Source organism: Falco peregrinus, chromosome Z, assembly GCF_023634155.1.
Source record: "Falco peregrinus isolate bFalPer1 chromosome Z, bFalPer1.pri, whole genome shotgun sequence".
Lineage (NCBI taxonomy): Eukaryota > Metazoa > Chordata > Aves > Falconiformes > Falconidae > Falco > Falco peregrinus.
The window spans coordinates 24,955,867-24,971,275 of NC_073739.1; the positions used below are offsets into that span (position 1 = coordinate 24,955,867).

Genomic DNA, 15,409 nt, shown 5'->3' on the forward strand with positions numbered 1-15,409 from the left:
ACAGTTTAAAGATTCTGTGGAAACACCACCATTGATACAGTTCAGCCACAAACATGGTTTGCATCTCCTGGTTGTGAAGTATTTGGTATCTGACAAGGGTGTGTCTGAACAGCCTAAGCAGATTTAGTATGAAACTTTGAACTCCACAATACAGTAAACAGAGAAGAATTACTGCTGTAGCTTCATGGCAATGACTACAACAATTTGTTGAATAATATGTATTGGAGGTATAGCAAAAGCAGTCATTATCATCCAAGGCCCTACTTCTTTTCCAGTTGAATTCAATGACATTTTTTTTGTTGCTTTCAGCATGGCAGCTACATTTAATAAACTTACATAAACATGCAACACTGGTTTTGCAGTGTCTCCTGCACTTAAACTTCATTCTGTGGGATCAACTAATTTTTCACTACGATTTAATAGTATAATTATTACTTCAAAGATGGCAAGCAAACCACTATTCCATTTAAAATAACTAGATAGCCAGTGATAACAGCAAATTAATTTACTACTAATTCATGGAATAAAAGGATCAGACTGTTAAAATTTGCAGCTTTTTATTTACTATTAAATTCCAGTGGGAGACTGGGACCCTTAATTGAATAATGATTTCCCTTAATATCTCTTGATACTTCAGATTCACACCTTACCATTTCCTCTTAAGATACTATAACTAAAGCTACAGTGTTCTCCAAACTTCACTTGTAGATCCATTAAAAAAACACTGATTACAGAATAGATAAATACTTCAATAAAATGGATAATGGAGCTATTCCTGAAAAAGTATGCAAATGTTTACATTGTTCAACATTGGGTTGCATTTTTCCTTTCCGGAAGACATTAGGGAATTTCAAAGTTATTTGCAAATTATGTCTTTTCCTACTTAAAGAAACTAGTATACACAAACTAGCAAAACCTGGAGAAACACTGATGTCTGATGGCATACTGGAACTTCTTCCTCTTAAAAGCCCAATAATAAGTCACAGAAATTAAAATTCTTGTTGACATAGTGAAAGCTAAGAGGACATGGAACAGTTAAAAATGAGTCTTTAACAGCTACAGATGCCCACCAGCAAGGTCTGCAAGAAGAAACAGCACTAGCAGCACACTGTGGATACCATAAGAAGAAAGAGCACTTGTAGTGGGCGGTTCTCTGTTAAGGGGCATGGAGGCAGCCATCTGCCGGCTGACAGGGAGTCGTGTCAGGTATGCTGCCTTCCCCGAGCTAAGGTCCACGGTGTTGTCAAGAAGGTACCACAACTTGTCAAACAGCATGGGATATCATCCAGTGCTACTCTTTCACCGATGACACTGCAAGCCACAACCCGGGCAGAATCAATGAAGACTATAAAGCAAGTAAAAAATTTTCATGCCCAAGTTTTTTTTTCCATTTTACCACTAAAAGGAATGGATGCAGCCAGAAATAGATGTATAATGCAAGCCAACTTCTGGCTTCATTGCTAGTGCCATCACGAGGGTTTGCGCTTCTGAGACAACAAGCAATTCTTTGACTATAGCATGTTAGGGAGGGGTGGGATCCATCCGTCTAGAAGAGGCAAGGGGATCTCTGGCAGCGGGCTGGCCAGTGGGGTGAGGCGGGCTATAAACTGAAGGACTCGGGGCGGGGGGGTCCAAAGTGTCACTGATCATATCATCACATCCAACCAGGGAACAAGCAAGGCCAACCAGAGCACCGATACATGTTCCTTAGCCGCCTCCCAAAATGAGGACAAGAAGGCCAGACACCTCAAGCGTGGGCATGGCTACGCTGGATCTTCTTGCATCCCTCCTGGGAAACCTGCGTGCTGGATTACCTCTCTGCACTGCCTGTACCCCAGCGCACACAGCCTGGGGAATAAACTGGAAGAACCAGAGATCTGTGTGTGGTCGCAGGGCCATGATCTCGTTGCAGTTACAGGGACACGCTGGGACAGCTCGCACGACTGGAACTCTGCCATGGCTGGCTATGTACCTTTTAGGAAAGACAGGCCAGCGGGGCGAGGTGGTGGAATTGCTCCTCATGTGAGGGAGCAGCTGGAATGTATCGAGCTCTGCCTGGGGGTGGATGCAGAGCGAGTCGAGAGCTTATGGGTAAAGCATTAAGGGGCAGGCCAGCACGGGGGACACCGTTGTGGGTGTTTGCTGCAGGCCACCTGATCAGGGAGAGGAGCTTGATGAGCCCTTCTACAGACAGTTGCAGGCAGCCTCACAGTCGCAGGCCCTGGTTCTTATGAGGGACCTCAGCCACCCGATACTACTGGAAAGACAGCAGAGCTGGGAACACACAGCCCAGGAGGTTCCAGCAGGGCATTGATGATAGCTTTTTGATGCATGTGGTGGAGAAACCAAGAAGGCAAGGTGTGCTCCTGGACCTTGTACTCACAAACACAGAAGGACTGGTTGGGGATGTGAAGGCTGGGGGCAGCCTTGGCTGCAGTGACCATGAGAGGGTGGAGTTCAGGATCCTGCGTGAAGGAAGCAGGGCAATAAGTAGGACTGCAGCTGTGGACTTCAGGAGAGCTAACTTTGGTCTCTTCCAGGACCTGCTTGGGTCAGGGGTCTAGAAAGTACAGTGGTCCAAGAAAACTGGCTAATATTCAAGCATCTCTTCCTCCAAGCTCACAATTGGTGCATCCCTCTGAGTAAGAAATCAAGCAAGGGGAGCAGGAGACCTGTATGGATGAGCAAGAAGCTTCTGGCAAAACTCAAACAAAAGAAGGAAGTTTACAGGATATCTAAAAGGGGATAGGCCACTTGGGAGGGGTACAGAGATGTCAGAACATGCAGGGGTGCAACAAGAAAGGCTAAGGTCCACTTTGGATGAAACCTGGTGAAGGAGGTCAAAGACAACAAGAAAGACTTCTTCAAGTACATCAGCAGGAAAAGGATGACTAGGAAAAATGTGGGCCTGCTGCTGAATGTGGTGGGTGCCCTGGTGAGGAAGGACACAGAGAAGGCAGAGTTACTGAGTGCCTTCTTTGCTTTGGTCTTTACTGCTAAGGCCACCCCTCGGGAATCCCAGACCCTGGAGGTAAGGAAGTCTGGAGAAAGGAAGACTTCCTCTTGGTCAAGGAGGATCACGCTAGGCATCATTTAGGCGAACCTGATGCTCACAGATCCAGGGGCCCTGATGGGATGCAGCCCTGAGTGCCAAGGGAGCTGGCAGGTGTTATTGCTGAGCCACTGTCCCTCATCTTCTCATCATCTTCTCCCTCATCTCCCTCATCATCTGACAGGAGAGGTGCCCGAGGATGAGAGGAAAGCCAATGTCACTCCATTCTTCACAAAGGGCAAGAAGGAGCACTCAGGAAACTACAGACCATTCAGCCTCACCTCCATCCCTGGGAAGTGATGGAACAGCTCATCCTGGAGGTCATCTCAAAGCATGTGGAGGAAAAAAAGGTCATCAGGAGCAGTCAGCATGCATTCACCAAGGGAAAACCATGCTTGACCAACCTGATAGCCTTATGTGATGGAATGACTGGCTGGGTAGACGAGGGGAGGGTGGTGGATGTTGTCTGCCTTGACCTCAGCAAGGCTTTTGACACCGTCTCCCGTGACTCCCTCACAGGTGAGCTCAGGCAGTGTGGGTCAGGTGAGTGGATGGGGGGTGGACTGAGAACTGGCTGGTGGCAGAGCTCAGAGGGTTGTGATCAGCGCTGCAGAGCCTGGCTGGAGGCCTGTGGCTCACGGTGCTCCCCAGGGGTCAGTGCTGGGCCCAGTCCTGTTCAGCTTGTTCACCAGTGACCTGGGTGAAGGGGCAGGGTGTCCCCTCAGCACGTTGCTGATGGTGCAGAACCGGGAGGAGCGGCTGATGCACCAGAGGCTGCGCTGCCATTCAGGGAGACCTGGTCAGGAGAGCTGGGGCAGAGGGACCTCATGGAGCTCAACAAAGGCAAGTGCAGGGTCCTGCCCCTGGGGAGGGACAGCCCCAGGCACCAGCACAGGCTGGGGTGACCTGCTGGAAGGCAGCTCTGCGGAGAAGGACCTGGGAGTGCTGGTGGGCAGCAAGGTGCCCGTGGGCCAGCAGTGTGCCCTGGTGGCCACGAAGGCCGGTGGGATCCTGGGGGGCATCAGGAGAAGCGTGGCCAGCAGGCCGAGGGAGGTGATCCTCCCCCTCTGCTCTGCCCTGGTGGGGCACATCTGGAGTGCTGTGCCCAGTGCTGGGCTCCCCAGTTCAGGAGAGACAGGGAACTACTGGAGAGGGCCCAGCGGAGGGCTACGAAGGTGATGAGGGGACTGGAGCATCTCCCTGATGAGGAGAGGCTGAGGGAGCTGGGCTGTTTGGCCTGGAGCAGAGCAGACTGAGAGGGGATCTTACCAATGCACACAAACACCTTAAGGGTGGGCGTCAGGGGGACGGGGCCAGGCTCTTTTCAGTGGTGCCCAGCGACAGGACAAGGGGCAACGGGCACAAACTGCAACAGAAGACATTCCTTTTGAATGTGACTTTGAGGGTGACAGAGTGCTGGAACAGGCTGCCCAGAGAGGTTGTGGAGTCTCCTCTGAACACACTGAAAAAGCTGCCTGGACATGGTCCTGTGCACCTGGTTGTAGGTGAACCTGCTTTAGGAAGGGGTTGGACTAGGTGATCTCTAGAAGTCCCTTCTAATCTCAACCATTCTGTGATTCTGTGAATCTACTTATACTAAAATGAAGGTATGAGGTAGAAATATCTAGATGTTGTAGGCAAGAGTAACCTAATTAGTGGTGCACTCATAGCAGAAGTATAATACTCTCTTTTCTCTGCTTGTTTGTTCATAAGGTATATAGGTATGTCCTTTGACAACAGTTCCAGAGTGCATGCTTTTATTGACCCTGTACAACGTAAGACAGAAAATTCACAGACTGTGAACTTAAAGTTTGTTATTTCTCTCTACAGTAGATGTCCCTAAACTTTTGACATTTACCATAGGAAGTAACTATATTTCATCCACTATTCTCCATTGCAATAGGACTATGAGAGTTTAGAGAGTATTATTCATACTATGCAGGAAAGCTATCTGACTTTATGATCACCACAATGACTTTCACAAGCACTGGCTGTATGTTATTTTTATCTTAGTTTCAGTATCCTGTACTCTAATTTTTTACTTTTCACTTCTTAATTAGAGACAGCCTGTTGCTCTCATGCAGTGAGTACATTTATTATTCTAAAAATATGTTAGTCAAATGATCTTGTCTGAATAATACTTGTAAATTCCTAATATTTATCAGCAAAAACTGGTATTGCAGTTAAATTAAAACAACTCTAACACAATACCATAAATGCTACAGCTTGTTAAGCAGAATGACAGAGTCTAAGAAAATTTGCTTATATTTCTTTCAATCCTATTTGATTTATTTCTAGCAAAGAATAGTCATTTTTAAAGAGAGAGTTTTCTATATTAGGGATATCTCATGAGAAAAGATACTCTGATTCAACTCCAGAAAGGCAAAAAAAGAAGTACTACCCATAATATGTATCTTCTGTAACAAGAAAAAAACCCCTAAGCCTCCTCTGAAATTTCTTATTAATTGTTTATAACTCAAGAATTTATTCTGACTTCTTACAATAAATATAATCCTTTTTATAATTAACTTTTGACACTTAAGTTTTCTCCCCCTGTCTATAAAACAATGTTTCCTAATGCAAGATCTTTATTTTGGTTTTACACACAAGAACAGATGTCTCACAAGAATAAAACAGACACACTTCTAAAAGATCATGTAACTGTATGAATTCTATATAATATTTTACTATGTTATATCACAGTATTTTGAAGATATACTTTGTGTTGTCCTTTTGGACCCTCTAATGAGCCTTGGGACCCAAACACAAGTTCAGAGTGGCAGAAAGACCAACCATTATCTGAGATTTCCAGGAATGTATTCACTGTTCGTCGCTTGAACATGCAAAAGCATAAATACCAGCTAGCTAGTTGAACATATGTGCTTTACCTATGCTGTAAGAAGAACAAATAGTATTTCCTTCCTAAGAAATATTCCTTTAGCAAATCTTTTTCTCATTCACATCTTAGCCAATTATTCAGTAAAACCTGGAAGGGTAGGGACAATGTAAAGTTACCAGTTCTCAGAATAAGAAGCCCTGGTCCCTCAGAAAGTAAAGTAAGTTTAAAAAGTGGGTTTAGGTGAATTGTCTTTAGAAATGGTCTCCTAAAAATGGTACATTTCCTTCATTTTATATTTGTGTAGAACATGCGTTCCTCAGCAAGGATTCTCATGCTTTTCCTTTGTGAAGCTAAATCATCTTCCCATTCTGTGTGCCAGGAACCCAGTGCCACAGTCAGTCTCACTTCTTCCTCCAAATGACCGGGCAAATGCCTGGAGAGTCATCGTCTCCCATCTCTACACTACTCCTACTGCACCCGCCCCCCAAACAGTCCAATTACAGACCCTGTATCTCAGTAATTTGCAGTCATGTTATTGTTCAGGCATTGAGGTCCTTGAACGAGGAAAGCTGACCATTTCATTAGAACAAGGATGTAGATTATATGGATGTAATTCTTTAAAATTAGTTAATACTGCAAAATATTTAATTTACAAATGAGCTTGGATACATACTAATACTTAGATTATTAATTCAATATTATTACTCTTATTTTCATTATGCACATCAGGTTACATTAGGTAAATTTTGGCCTGGCAGTGTGCCCACGCATGCACTGAACAGAAAAACCAAGCTATGACCTGCCCCCCTCTGACCCCAAGTAAGAAAACTTGAGTTAGTACCATGATCTTTCAAGAAAACAAGAATGTTTTTTGGTAGTGTAAAAAAAAAAGGTGTTTTCAACTACAGATACCACCTCTGGAAGGTTATTCATTTGAATGCAGATCAGTTCTGAAAGAGGAAAAGGATGTTCCCAGCTAAGTCATAGATAGTAACTGCCATCCAATATAAATCCAGTGAGTGTGATTTTTACTTTCCATGTGGCAAACAATGTGTTATGCTTTCTTTAATGAAAAGACAGAGCAGAGAGGCTAAGAAACTCAAGTGGCCATGGAAATGCTGAAATCTAAGGAAATCTTTGGCAGGACAGGACAAGACATCAGTTGGAGTGGGCTGGCAGGGGCAGTCTGAATGGAAACCTCGTTCTGCTCTCATCCCCAGCCAAATGATTTCATTTACCAAGGCTGCTGCATTAGTTTGTTTCAGAAGTACAAAACCTGTAAGTGTTAAATTAAGGTCTCTGGTTACATATAAGTTATACATAAATACATGAAACACTTCTGGTTCCTTAAAAAGGCAATACAGAGTCAGTCAATCAGAATGAAGAATTTACCTTCCAATGGCAAATCTAACCTCTAACTGCCAACTGAAAGATGAGAGCTACCAAACCAGAACGCAAAAATGGAACCTGTTATACATTTCTAGCTATTACGAAAAATAATACATTTTCAGCTTCCCATGTATTAGCAGTTACTGGTGAATTCTATCACCCCATATATTTTCATTACAATAGTCTATTGTCAATATGGAAGTTGCATTTTTTTTAAAATAACTGCACCTACAAAGTAATTCTGCAATAACATGCCAAACACTTTATCTATTACTACCTTTAGTTTAACTCTACATGACATTTTAAATCATCATCCTCGAAAAAGTGACATATTGAAATCTTAGAGGTCTGAAATAATTGGGTATTTTCCCCATTTTACAGGGAACACATACAGGATATTCAAGCACAAGCTGAACAGGGAGCACTACAGAAAGTTTACTGTAAAGGAAAATATCAACCTCGCTGAAACCTTTAACAGACACTTCAAAACACTGATATAAAGAACTGTCTTTGGCTGATCATACAGGATTACCCCGATGCCATTCAGCTGATAAAGTAGACTGTGTATTGGTTAGATATAAGATGAAGCCTAAAGGAAATTTCAATTAAAGAAGACAAAATGTTATAACTGCCTTACCAAAAGAAAAGTCAATCATGGAAAGAAAAAAGTTCATTCTTTTTTATTTATTTCATATGAAGAAACTTCACTTTGGCATTCTAAATAGAGAAGCAGCAGAATGTAATACCCTGCAGTAAACTGGCCTCTGGGAACTATTCATTATTAATATTAGTCTCAGAATGACCACAGTTAAGCAACTTTGTTTTGCACTTGTATGAATAGATGCTTTATAATTTAATATTTAAGAAGAAGAGTAGCAAATGGTAGAGATAACTGGTGCTGGAAATTCCCAGTGGCAAATAAAATCTGTCCTAATAGCAGCCATTAAGCTAACATGATGTAACACAAAAAACCACAATTTAAATACATATTTCCTATATACTGTGACCCCTGATGACTCTGGTAACAGGACTGCATCCAGCACAATTCAGAAGTACAGGAAAGACACCACTACTTCAGTCTATTTGAGATAGCATGGTATGTTGAGATTCACAGTAAACAAAAATGTATTCAGACATTTCTCATATCACACTCTGACCATCCAAATCCACGCATCTGTTACTCTAATTACAAGCCTTCTGCAGCTGTGGCAAACATAAATCCGAGCTAACTCATTTTTAATAGTGGTTGGGGTGAACTTCAAGTAAAGTACACAAGGGGAAGTGGTATCACCTCTACAACAAATACACGGAGTCTGCAAGGAAAAACTGTATTCCTCTCCCTTTCTAGATCTTTTGTTACTCTGCCATGCCAGAATTCAATAGCTTAGGGAAACAGGTAATAGATTAGAAGGAAGCTCAATTTTTATTCAGAAGCAGCTCTTCACCATAGATCACATCCACTTACATTACAGCATATTATTGATTCAATAATATCTCTAATTAATTATAATGAATTTAAAGTATACAATATTAATAATATTTAATTTAATAAGTTTGGATACTTAAAACTTCCCCCCCCCCGATTTTTCCTTAATACTTTCAGATCAGACTCATACAAGCTCATTAATGAAAAAATAATCAAGTTGCTCAAATAAGATTTCAGACAACCAGAAGCAGCAACTCAGAACTGATTCAGCTTTAATTGTAAATGCATTTTTCTAGGATCAAGCCACATTTACCAATGTGACAGTGGACAGTTTTTTTCTGTGACTGCAGAAAAAAACCCTTGAAAATCTATTTTTAAAAGCTGAAACCTGGTATATAATACTCTAATCTATTCCTATGTGACAAGCAGAGTGAAAACATAGCAGTGTTCACCTGTCTCTCCTCCTAGATGACAGCAGCTGAAGAGCACTGTATTAGTTAATTTAGGGTTGGAAATACCACATTTTGAAAAAACACAGTAGTGTGAAAACCATTAAAAAGAATTTCCTGGAGCATTTGAAAGCACTGACACATTTATATTGATTAATGTTATGGTCCAGCATGCTGTTTTAATAGCCACTGATGAAAAAAGGATCATTGTACCCTTGGAGTGCAGAGACTCCAGCAGAGAGTGCTGAAGACTCCAAGCACCTTGGTACAGCATTAGCAGAATGTCAGCAAACACTGCAGCATTATGATGGTTGCAGCATTTCCTTCTTGCATTAGAAGCAAGAGTGCCAAGCAGCACCGCTAGGGGAGCAGCACCACTGCTTTGGAAAGAGTCAACACTTCCTTGATTTGCTCAGCAACAACTAAGACTCCAATGAGCTGCTCCTTGAACTTAGGTTTTTTGGAAAGACTTAGCAGACAGATCCTTAGCTACCCACCAGTAAGCTGGGAGGAGGGCTTCTGCAGTCTTCCTGTACACTTGCCATCTGGATCGTATCTCCAAATAAACACTATGCATTTGTAACTGTTCTTCCATTAGTACTTCTTATCACCAATAGACCAAACAAAAAATAATCAATAACCTGTGTAAAACCTGCAATGCTATAACTGCACAGTATCTTTACAAACTAATAAAGTCAGCAGAAATACTTGTTTTAGTGTAAAAAACCTTATTAGTTTATAGGCAACATGGAAGGCTGCATAAAGCACTTCATGTCCATATTATGAAATAAAATCTTAATACATGGCACTGTAACATGCCAGTTAAATTGAAAGTTTGACTAAAAATTATTTTATAGATATGACAGAATAAATTTTGGTAGTTTTCTCTGTTTTTTTTAAACACTAACAACATACCTACTCATAAACAACAACGCTTATAAACTGGCCTACAGAAAGCAGCAGTTTTTCATCATTTGTTGTTTTAACTTTAAATAGAATGGAAACATTTCTAATATTTATATTGTAAAAAACATGCTTTGAAACATCATTTTATATAAAGCAGAGGCATAATATTACAAATAAGACCTGAAATTATGATTATTCATTACATTTAGGTGGTGTTTCAACTGTACTACTGACAATAATTCTCTGACTTACTTGTTGAAGCATGATGAACTATAATTATTAATGCAACCGTACAGAATTTTTTGATTCAGTAATAAATGATTAAACATTTTCTGTGAAAGAAAAGCTATAGAAATGGAATCTTGCATCACCACTTGATTTTATGCATTCAGTTCTGAATGAATCATAAAAAGCTCATTAATAATGACAAATTAATGCTTACACAATAACTTTAGTGAAACACTGACACTGGGAATGTTTATTAATTGACCACTTTCAAGATTCTAACTTTTATTATAGCTCTCTCCTAATACTGCATCTTCAAATTTGTTTAATCACAAAATGGTCTGGGTTGGAGGGGACCTTCAAAGACCACTCTACCATGGGCAGGGACATCTTTCACAAGGTCAGGCTGCTCAAAGCACCATGCAACCTGTTCTTGAACATGTCCAGGGATGGGGCATCCACAGCTTCTTTGGGCAACCTGTTCCAGAGTCTCGCCACCATCACCATAAAAAATCTCTTCCTTTCAGTTTAAAACTGTTGCCCCTTGTTCTGTCACTACAAGTCCTGGCAAGAAGATTCTCTCCATCTTTCTTGTACAGTGGCCTTCATACAGTGAAAGGCCACAACAAAGTCTCTCTGGAGCCTTCACTTCTCCAGGCTAAACAACCCCAACTACCCCAGCCTTTCTTCACAGCAGAGGTGTTCCAGCCCTCTGATCGTTTTTGTGGCCCTCCACTGGTCTCAATCCAGCAGATCCATGTATTTCTTGTACTGGGGACCCCAGAGATGAAAGCAGTACTCCAGGTCGGGTCTCATGAGAGTGGGCCAGAGTGGGAGAAGCCCTTCTCTCACCCTGATGGCCACCGTTTTTTTAACGCCGCCCAGGACAGGGCTGGCCGCCTGGGCTGCGAGCACACATTGGCAGGTCGTGTCCAATTTTTCATAAACCAGGGTCCTCAAGTCCTCCTCTGCAGGAGTGCTCTCAATCCATTCATCACTCAGCCTGTCTTGATACTGGGCATTGCCATGACCCAAGTGCAGGACCTTGCACTTGGCCTTATTGGCCTCATGAGGCTTGTATTAAATTATTTTTTAAAAAATAAACTAGTTCTTAATGTATTTGTAAAAGCTCTTAAACAAGTAAACGTCAATCTACTCCTCAAGTAAAGCAGTGAAACCATTTGCAGAACACTATCAAGGAGCAGAGCAGCTAACTGAAAAAAAAAAATAAAATGCTAGTTTCAATTAGAATTATACACATATTACTTGTAGATAAAGGTACCACAAAAGTCTCCCCACAGTAATATTTTCAAGACCTAACTGTACCTTTGATTTTGAAAGGTTTTACGGACTACCAAATCACACAAACAGAGGAAATCCTACACATAATTGCTTCTCAATATTAAAATATTTTTCCAATTGAGTTCCACTATGATTTGAAATATTTTCATTACAAAACAATGGCGGTAAAGAGAAGGGAAAATAAAATAATCTATAGGTATGTCCAAATTCTCTGAATTGGGTAGTTGCAGCTTTTCTCCTACGCTTCCACAGAATCAGTCTGGAAACTAAACATAAATTATGGACAAATGCATTCATTCACATGCAAATAAAATACTGGGAAAGAAGACCACTCATAAATACTTACTGAACCAACTGAAATTATCACATCTCCATACTTATCTTGTGTTTCTAATTAACAGAAAAAAAATGGAACTACTTAAACAATAGCATATGGTAAAAATGAAATGCAAGAAACAATTCTTCAACCTCATGTTAATTAAATGGAGATGAAACGACTACATTCTTCTGTGTATGTTCAACCACTCTTTTTTTATTTCTTTTAACAATGTCTTTTCACACATCTTGGTTTTTGGTGGTTTTTTTTTCCCCCTTTAAGCCCACTCATTTCTGCTTTTTAAGCAGAACAAAGAGCGAGCAAAGAACAAGTGATATCTGGATGCTAGAAGAGATGAAAATGCAGATCAAATAATCACTCACATGCATTGAGCATTCTAAGTCTGACAGATTTTAACTTAATATTTGCACCTAATGAAACACCATAGCACACACAAAAATAGAAAACAAAGCACAGATTAGTTGTTGCACTGACCCCACCACTGAAAGGCTAAGTCAAAGTATGACTCAAATAGCAATTTCAGAAAGCCAGTACAGATTTAGCTTGACTTTTAAAACATAAAGACTAAATATTGCTAGTGGAGCTACAACTAAAAAGGGGCATTAAAAATAATTTTAATAAACTGCTGAGCAGCCTTTAGTTTCACATTAACATCAAGTCAAATGTACATGGTACTAAATTATAGTCATCTAAACTACTAAAAAAGCATGAGGATTCTGAACAAATCTTTAAAACAACAAATAGAATACTGCAGAAAAACAACAGCATGAAGGTAAACAATTTTGGTTTGCTGCAACCTACATAATTGAAACTATTTCTAATTATATATTACTGATCCTTCTTAAGTAATAATAATCAAAGCCTACGGACTTCTTGACAAAGTAAAAAAACATTCCACTGCTTAGTGCATTTTCTATCTAGTCAATTTTCTTATCTCTTTTTGACTTGAGAACCACTTTCAGTTGATGACAAAAAAGAACAAGTTTATTGTTCTTTCAAAAAAACTACGATTCTCTTTACATCCATCTTCTTTCTACTATGAATTAAATTGTTCCATTCTAATCTACATGCTCTCAACATTACATTTATTCATGAATAATTTGTCCTACCTGACCCAAAAAGGAGGGAACAAGGGCTCCCAAATTCCTTGTACAGACCATGCAGTCATATAGCTGGACTTTCCGTGCTTGCGTAAGGAGGGGCTGAAACTCCCGTGGGGTACTGAGTCCTGAACACCTAATTGCTGGCTTACAAAGCACCAGACAGTTTGACTTTTCCCTGCCAGCCTGTCATTCCCCTGTTTAGTGTACTTGCAGCACAGCACCAAGAGTGTTGGGCCCACTAGCACGCAACAGGTTCAAAGTACCCAGCAAGCAACAGATGCTCTGTGCTTCTGTGGCAGACCAGGATTCTAGACAAACGTATCTCCAGCCATTCCCCAGTGCCCAGAAATCCTGCTCAAACTCCTCAAACAGGGAACATACCTAGAAAAAAATTGTGTGTGCTAATCCTACTAAAATACAGTTTAGCCTTTGGTAAAACACATTTTAAAACTGCATAAGCTACCTTCCTAGAGTAAGCATTTGGCAATTAACCTGTATTAGTAACACAAAAAAACCCCACCCAGAAGTCCCTCTGTGATTACTGCTAAAATCACTAAACTTGGTTGGTTGTTGTCCTGATTCAGAAAATTTCTTTATGTTTGCCCATCATATTCAGAAGAATTAGATTATAAATATTAAAAGCATATATTATGGCTAAACAGATAAAACTTAAAAACATCCTGAATATCCCAGAAAATCAGATTGGTAAAATAATACTGGAAATGTATATTTTGATTTATTAATCCATGTGTTTCATAAAATTAAACAGTTTTCCTGAAGATACTGTTTGCTTGCTTGGTTGTACTTTATAACTGTGGTCTTCTTCAGAATAGCTTTACTAAATATTTTGTTTCTACTTTTAAGGAAAGTGGTAGCTCTCTCTGACAACTTCCTGTGTCAAACTGTGATAATAATACTGCTATTAAAAATTTTTGTGAACATTTTGAAAGTTAAAAGGTAAACAGGGTGAAAGAAATTTTTCCCTACTAGTACCATAGTATGTGTAATCCAGGCTGTGCATGTTGGCAACCCTATAGCACTAATAAAACACGTCAGATTACAGCTCTTTTTCCTGCTTGAGATCTCTATGAGACGTTTGTATTTTCTAACTGGAAACAAGGAAAAAATGAAATCTTCAGATGGTAAGACATTGCTACATATATCTCCTCTGTGAAATGTATTATCTGAATCACTATTAGCTTTGTAAACATACCTTAAGAATAGCTGTTCCCATTTACTGCTATCCACCAGCGCATCTTTCAGAGCTACAATGAAGCCACATTGTAATCTATATAGTCTATAGTAATTAGAACAGTACTAATCCACACAGATGAGCAGTGTTACCCTTTCCCCAGAATTAAAATTAAGAAAGGCGGGGGGGGGGGGGGGGGGCGGGGGGGGGGGGCGGGGGGAGAACAGTACTTCTACAAAAATAATAGTTTCTAAAATTATTTATATTTTGTAGGCATCACACTATCATTTAATGAACAAATACTGTACTCTTTTTCAGTAATTGCCATTACCAACGAAGACATTACACAATACGGTTCTAATAAATTTTAGTTCTTCAGCTATTACTTTTCCCCTCGGTTTTATCTTCTAAGAACACAGGAGTTCTAAACAGGTACTTTTGATATAACATTGATCTGACAGTTGCAGAAATTATTAGGCACTAGACCTTTCAAGATGGTCGTGTAAATCACAAGTGCTGTTATTACTTGCTCTGATTTTTATGCCATTATTTTCTTGGTAAACAGAGCCAGGCTGAAAAAAATTCTACCATGACAGAATGCTTAATCCTATTTCTTTCCATGGTGCTTACAATACTTTTGTGGGATTTCCCAAAGGAGTACTCCATAGTTTTATATCGTGAGTTAGGTGGGGATTTTTTCCTCTCAGTGTTTCTTATGTATCATGATCTTGCAGAAGTGTTTAAATCAACCTGCGTTTCAGAAAAAAATTTCCAGGTTTTGGAAACAGCATAAGATTACTATTCTATTGAAGCTTCCTTAAATCTAGCTGAACACAAAAAAGAGACTTACAATAATACTGTAATATTTTATAAATAGGGTTTGAGCTTAATCCTGTTGGAAGAATGTTTTTAAAGACAGATCTACTTCCTGACATAATCACAACTGAGCAATTAACTGTTGATAAAAATCTAAAAGAAATACCTCTCAAGGCCTCCAGTAACAACATTCATCGGAACAGTGCTAAATCTGAAATGGGCTGATTATGTAAGTGAAGTGGCATACAGTTCACCTACAAATGTTCTACAACACAAAGCAGAAATCATCAATATTATAAATGAAACTTGTTCTTCATATTTTTTCTGTAAAGTGGATTATCATCATGTTTATGTCCCATATTTCAGCCACATC

General features: G+C 40.1%; 1 protein-coding gene across 5 annotated transcripts in view; it reads right to left on the reverse strand.

The window, feature by feature from the left end:
• The window catches only part of FER (FER tyrosine kinase), a 192,868-nt gene that overhangs the window by 37,176 nt on the left and 140,283 nt on the right, over positions 1 to 15,409 (reverse strand). The window lies entirely within an intron of this gene.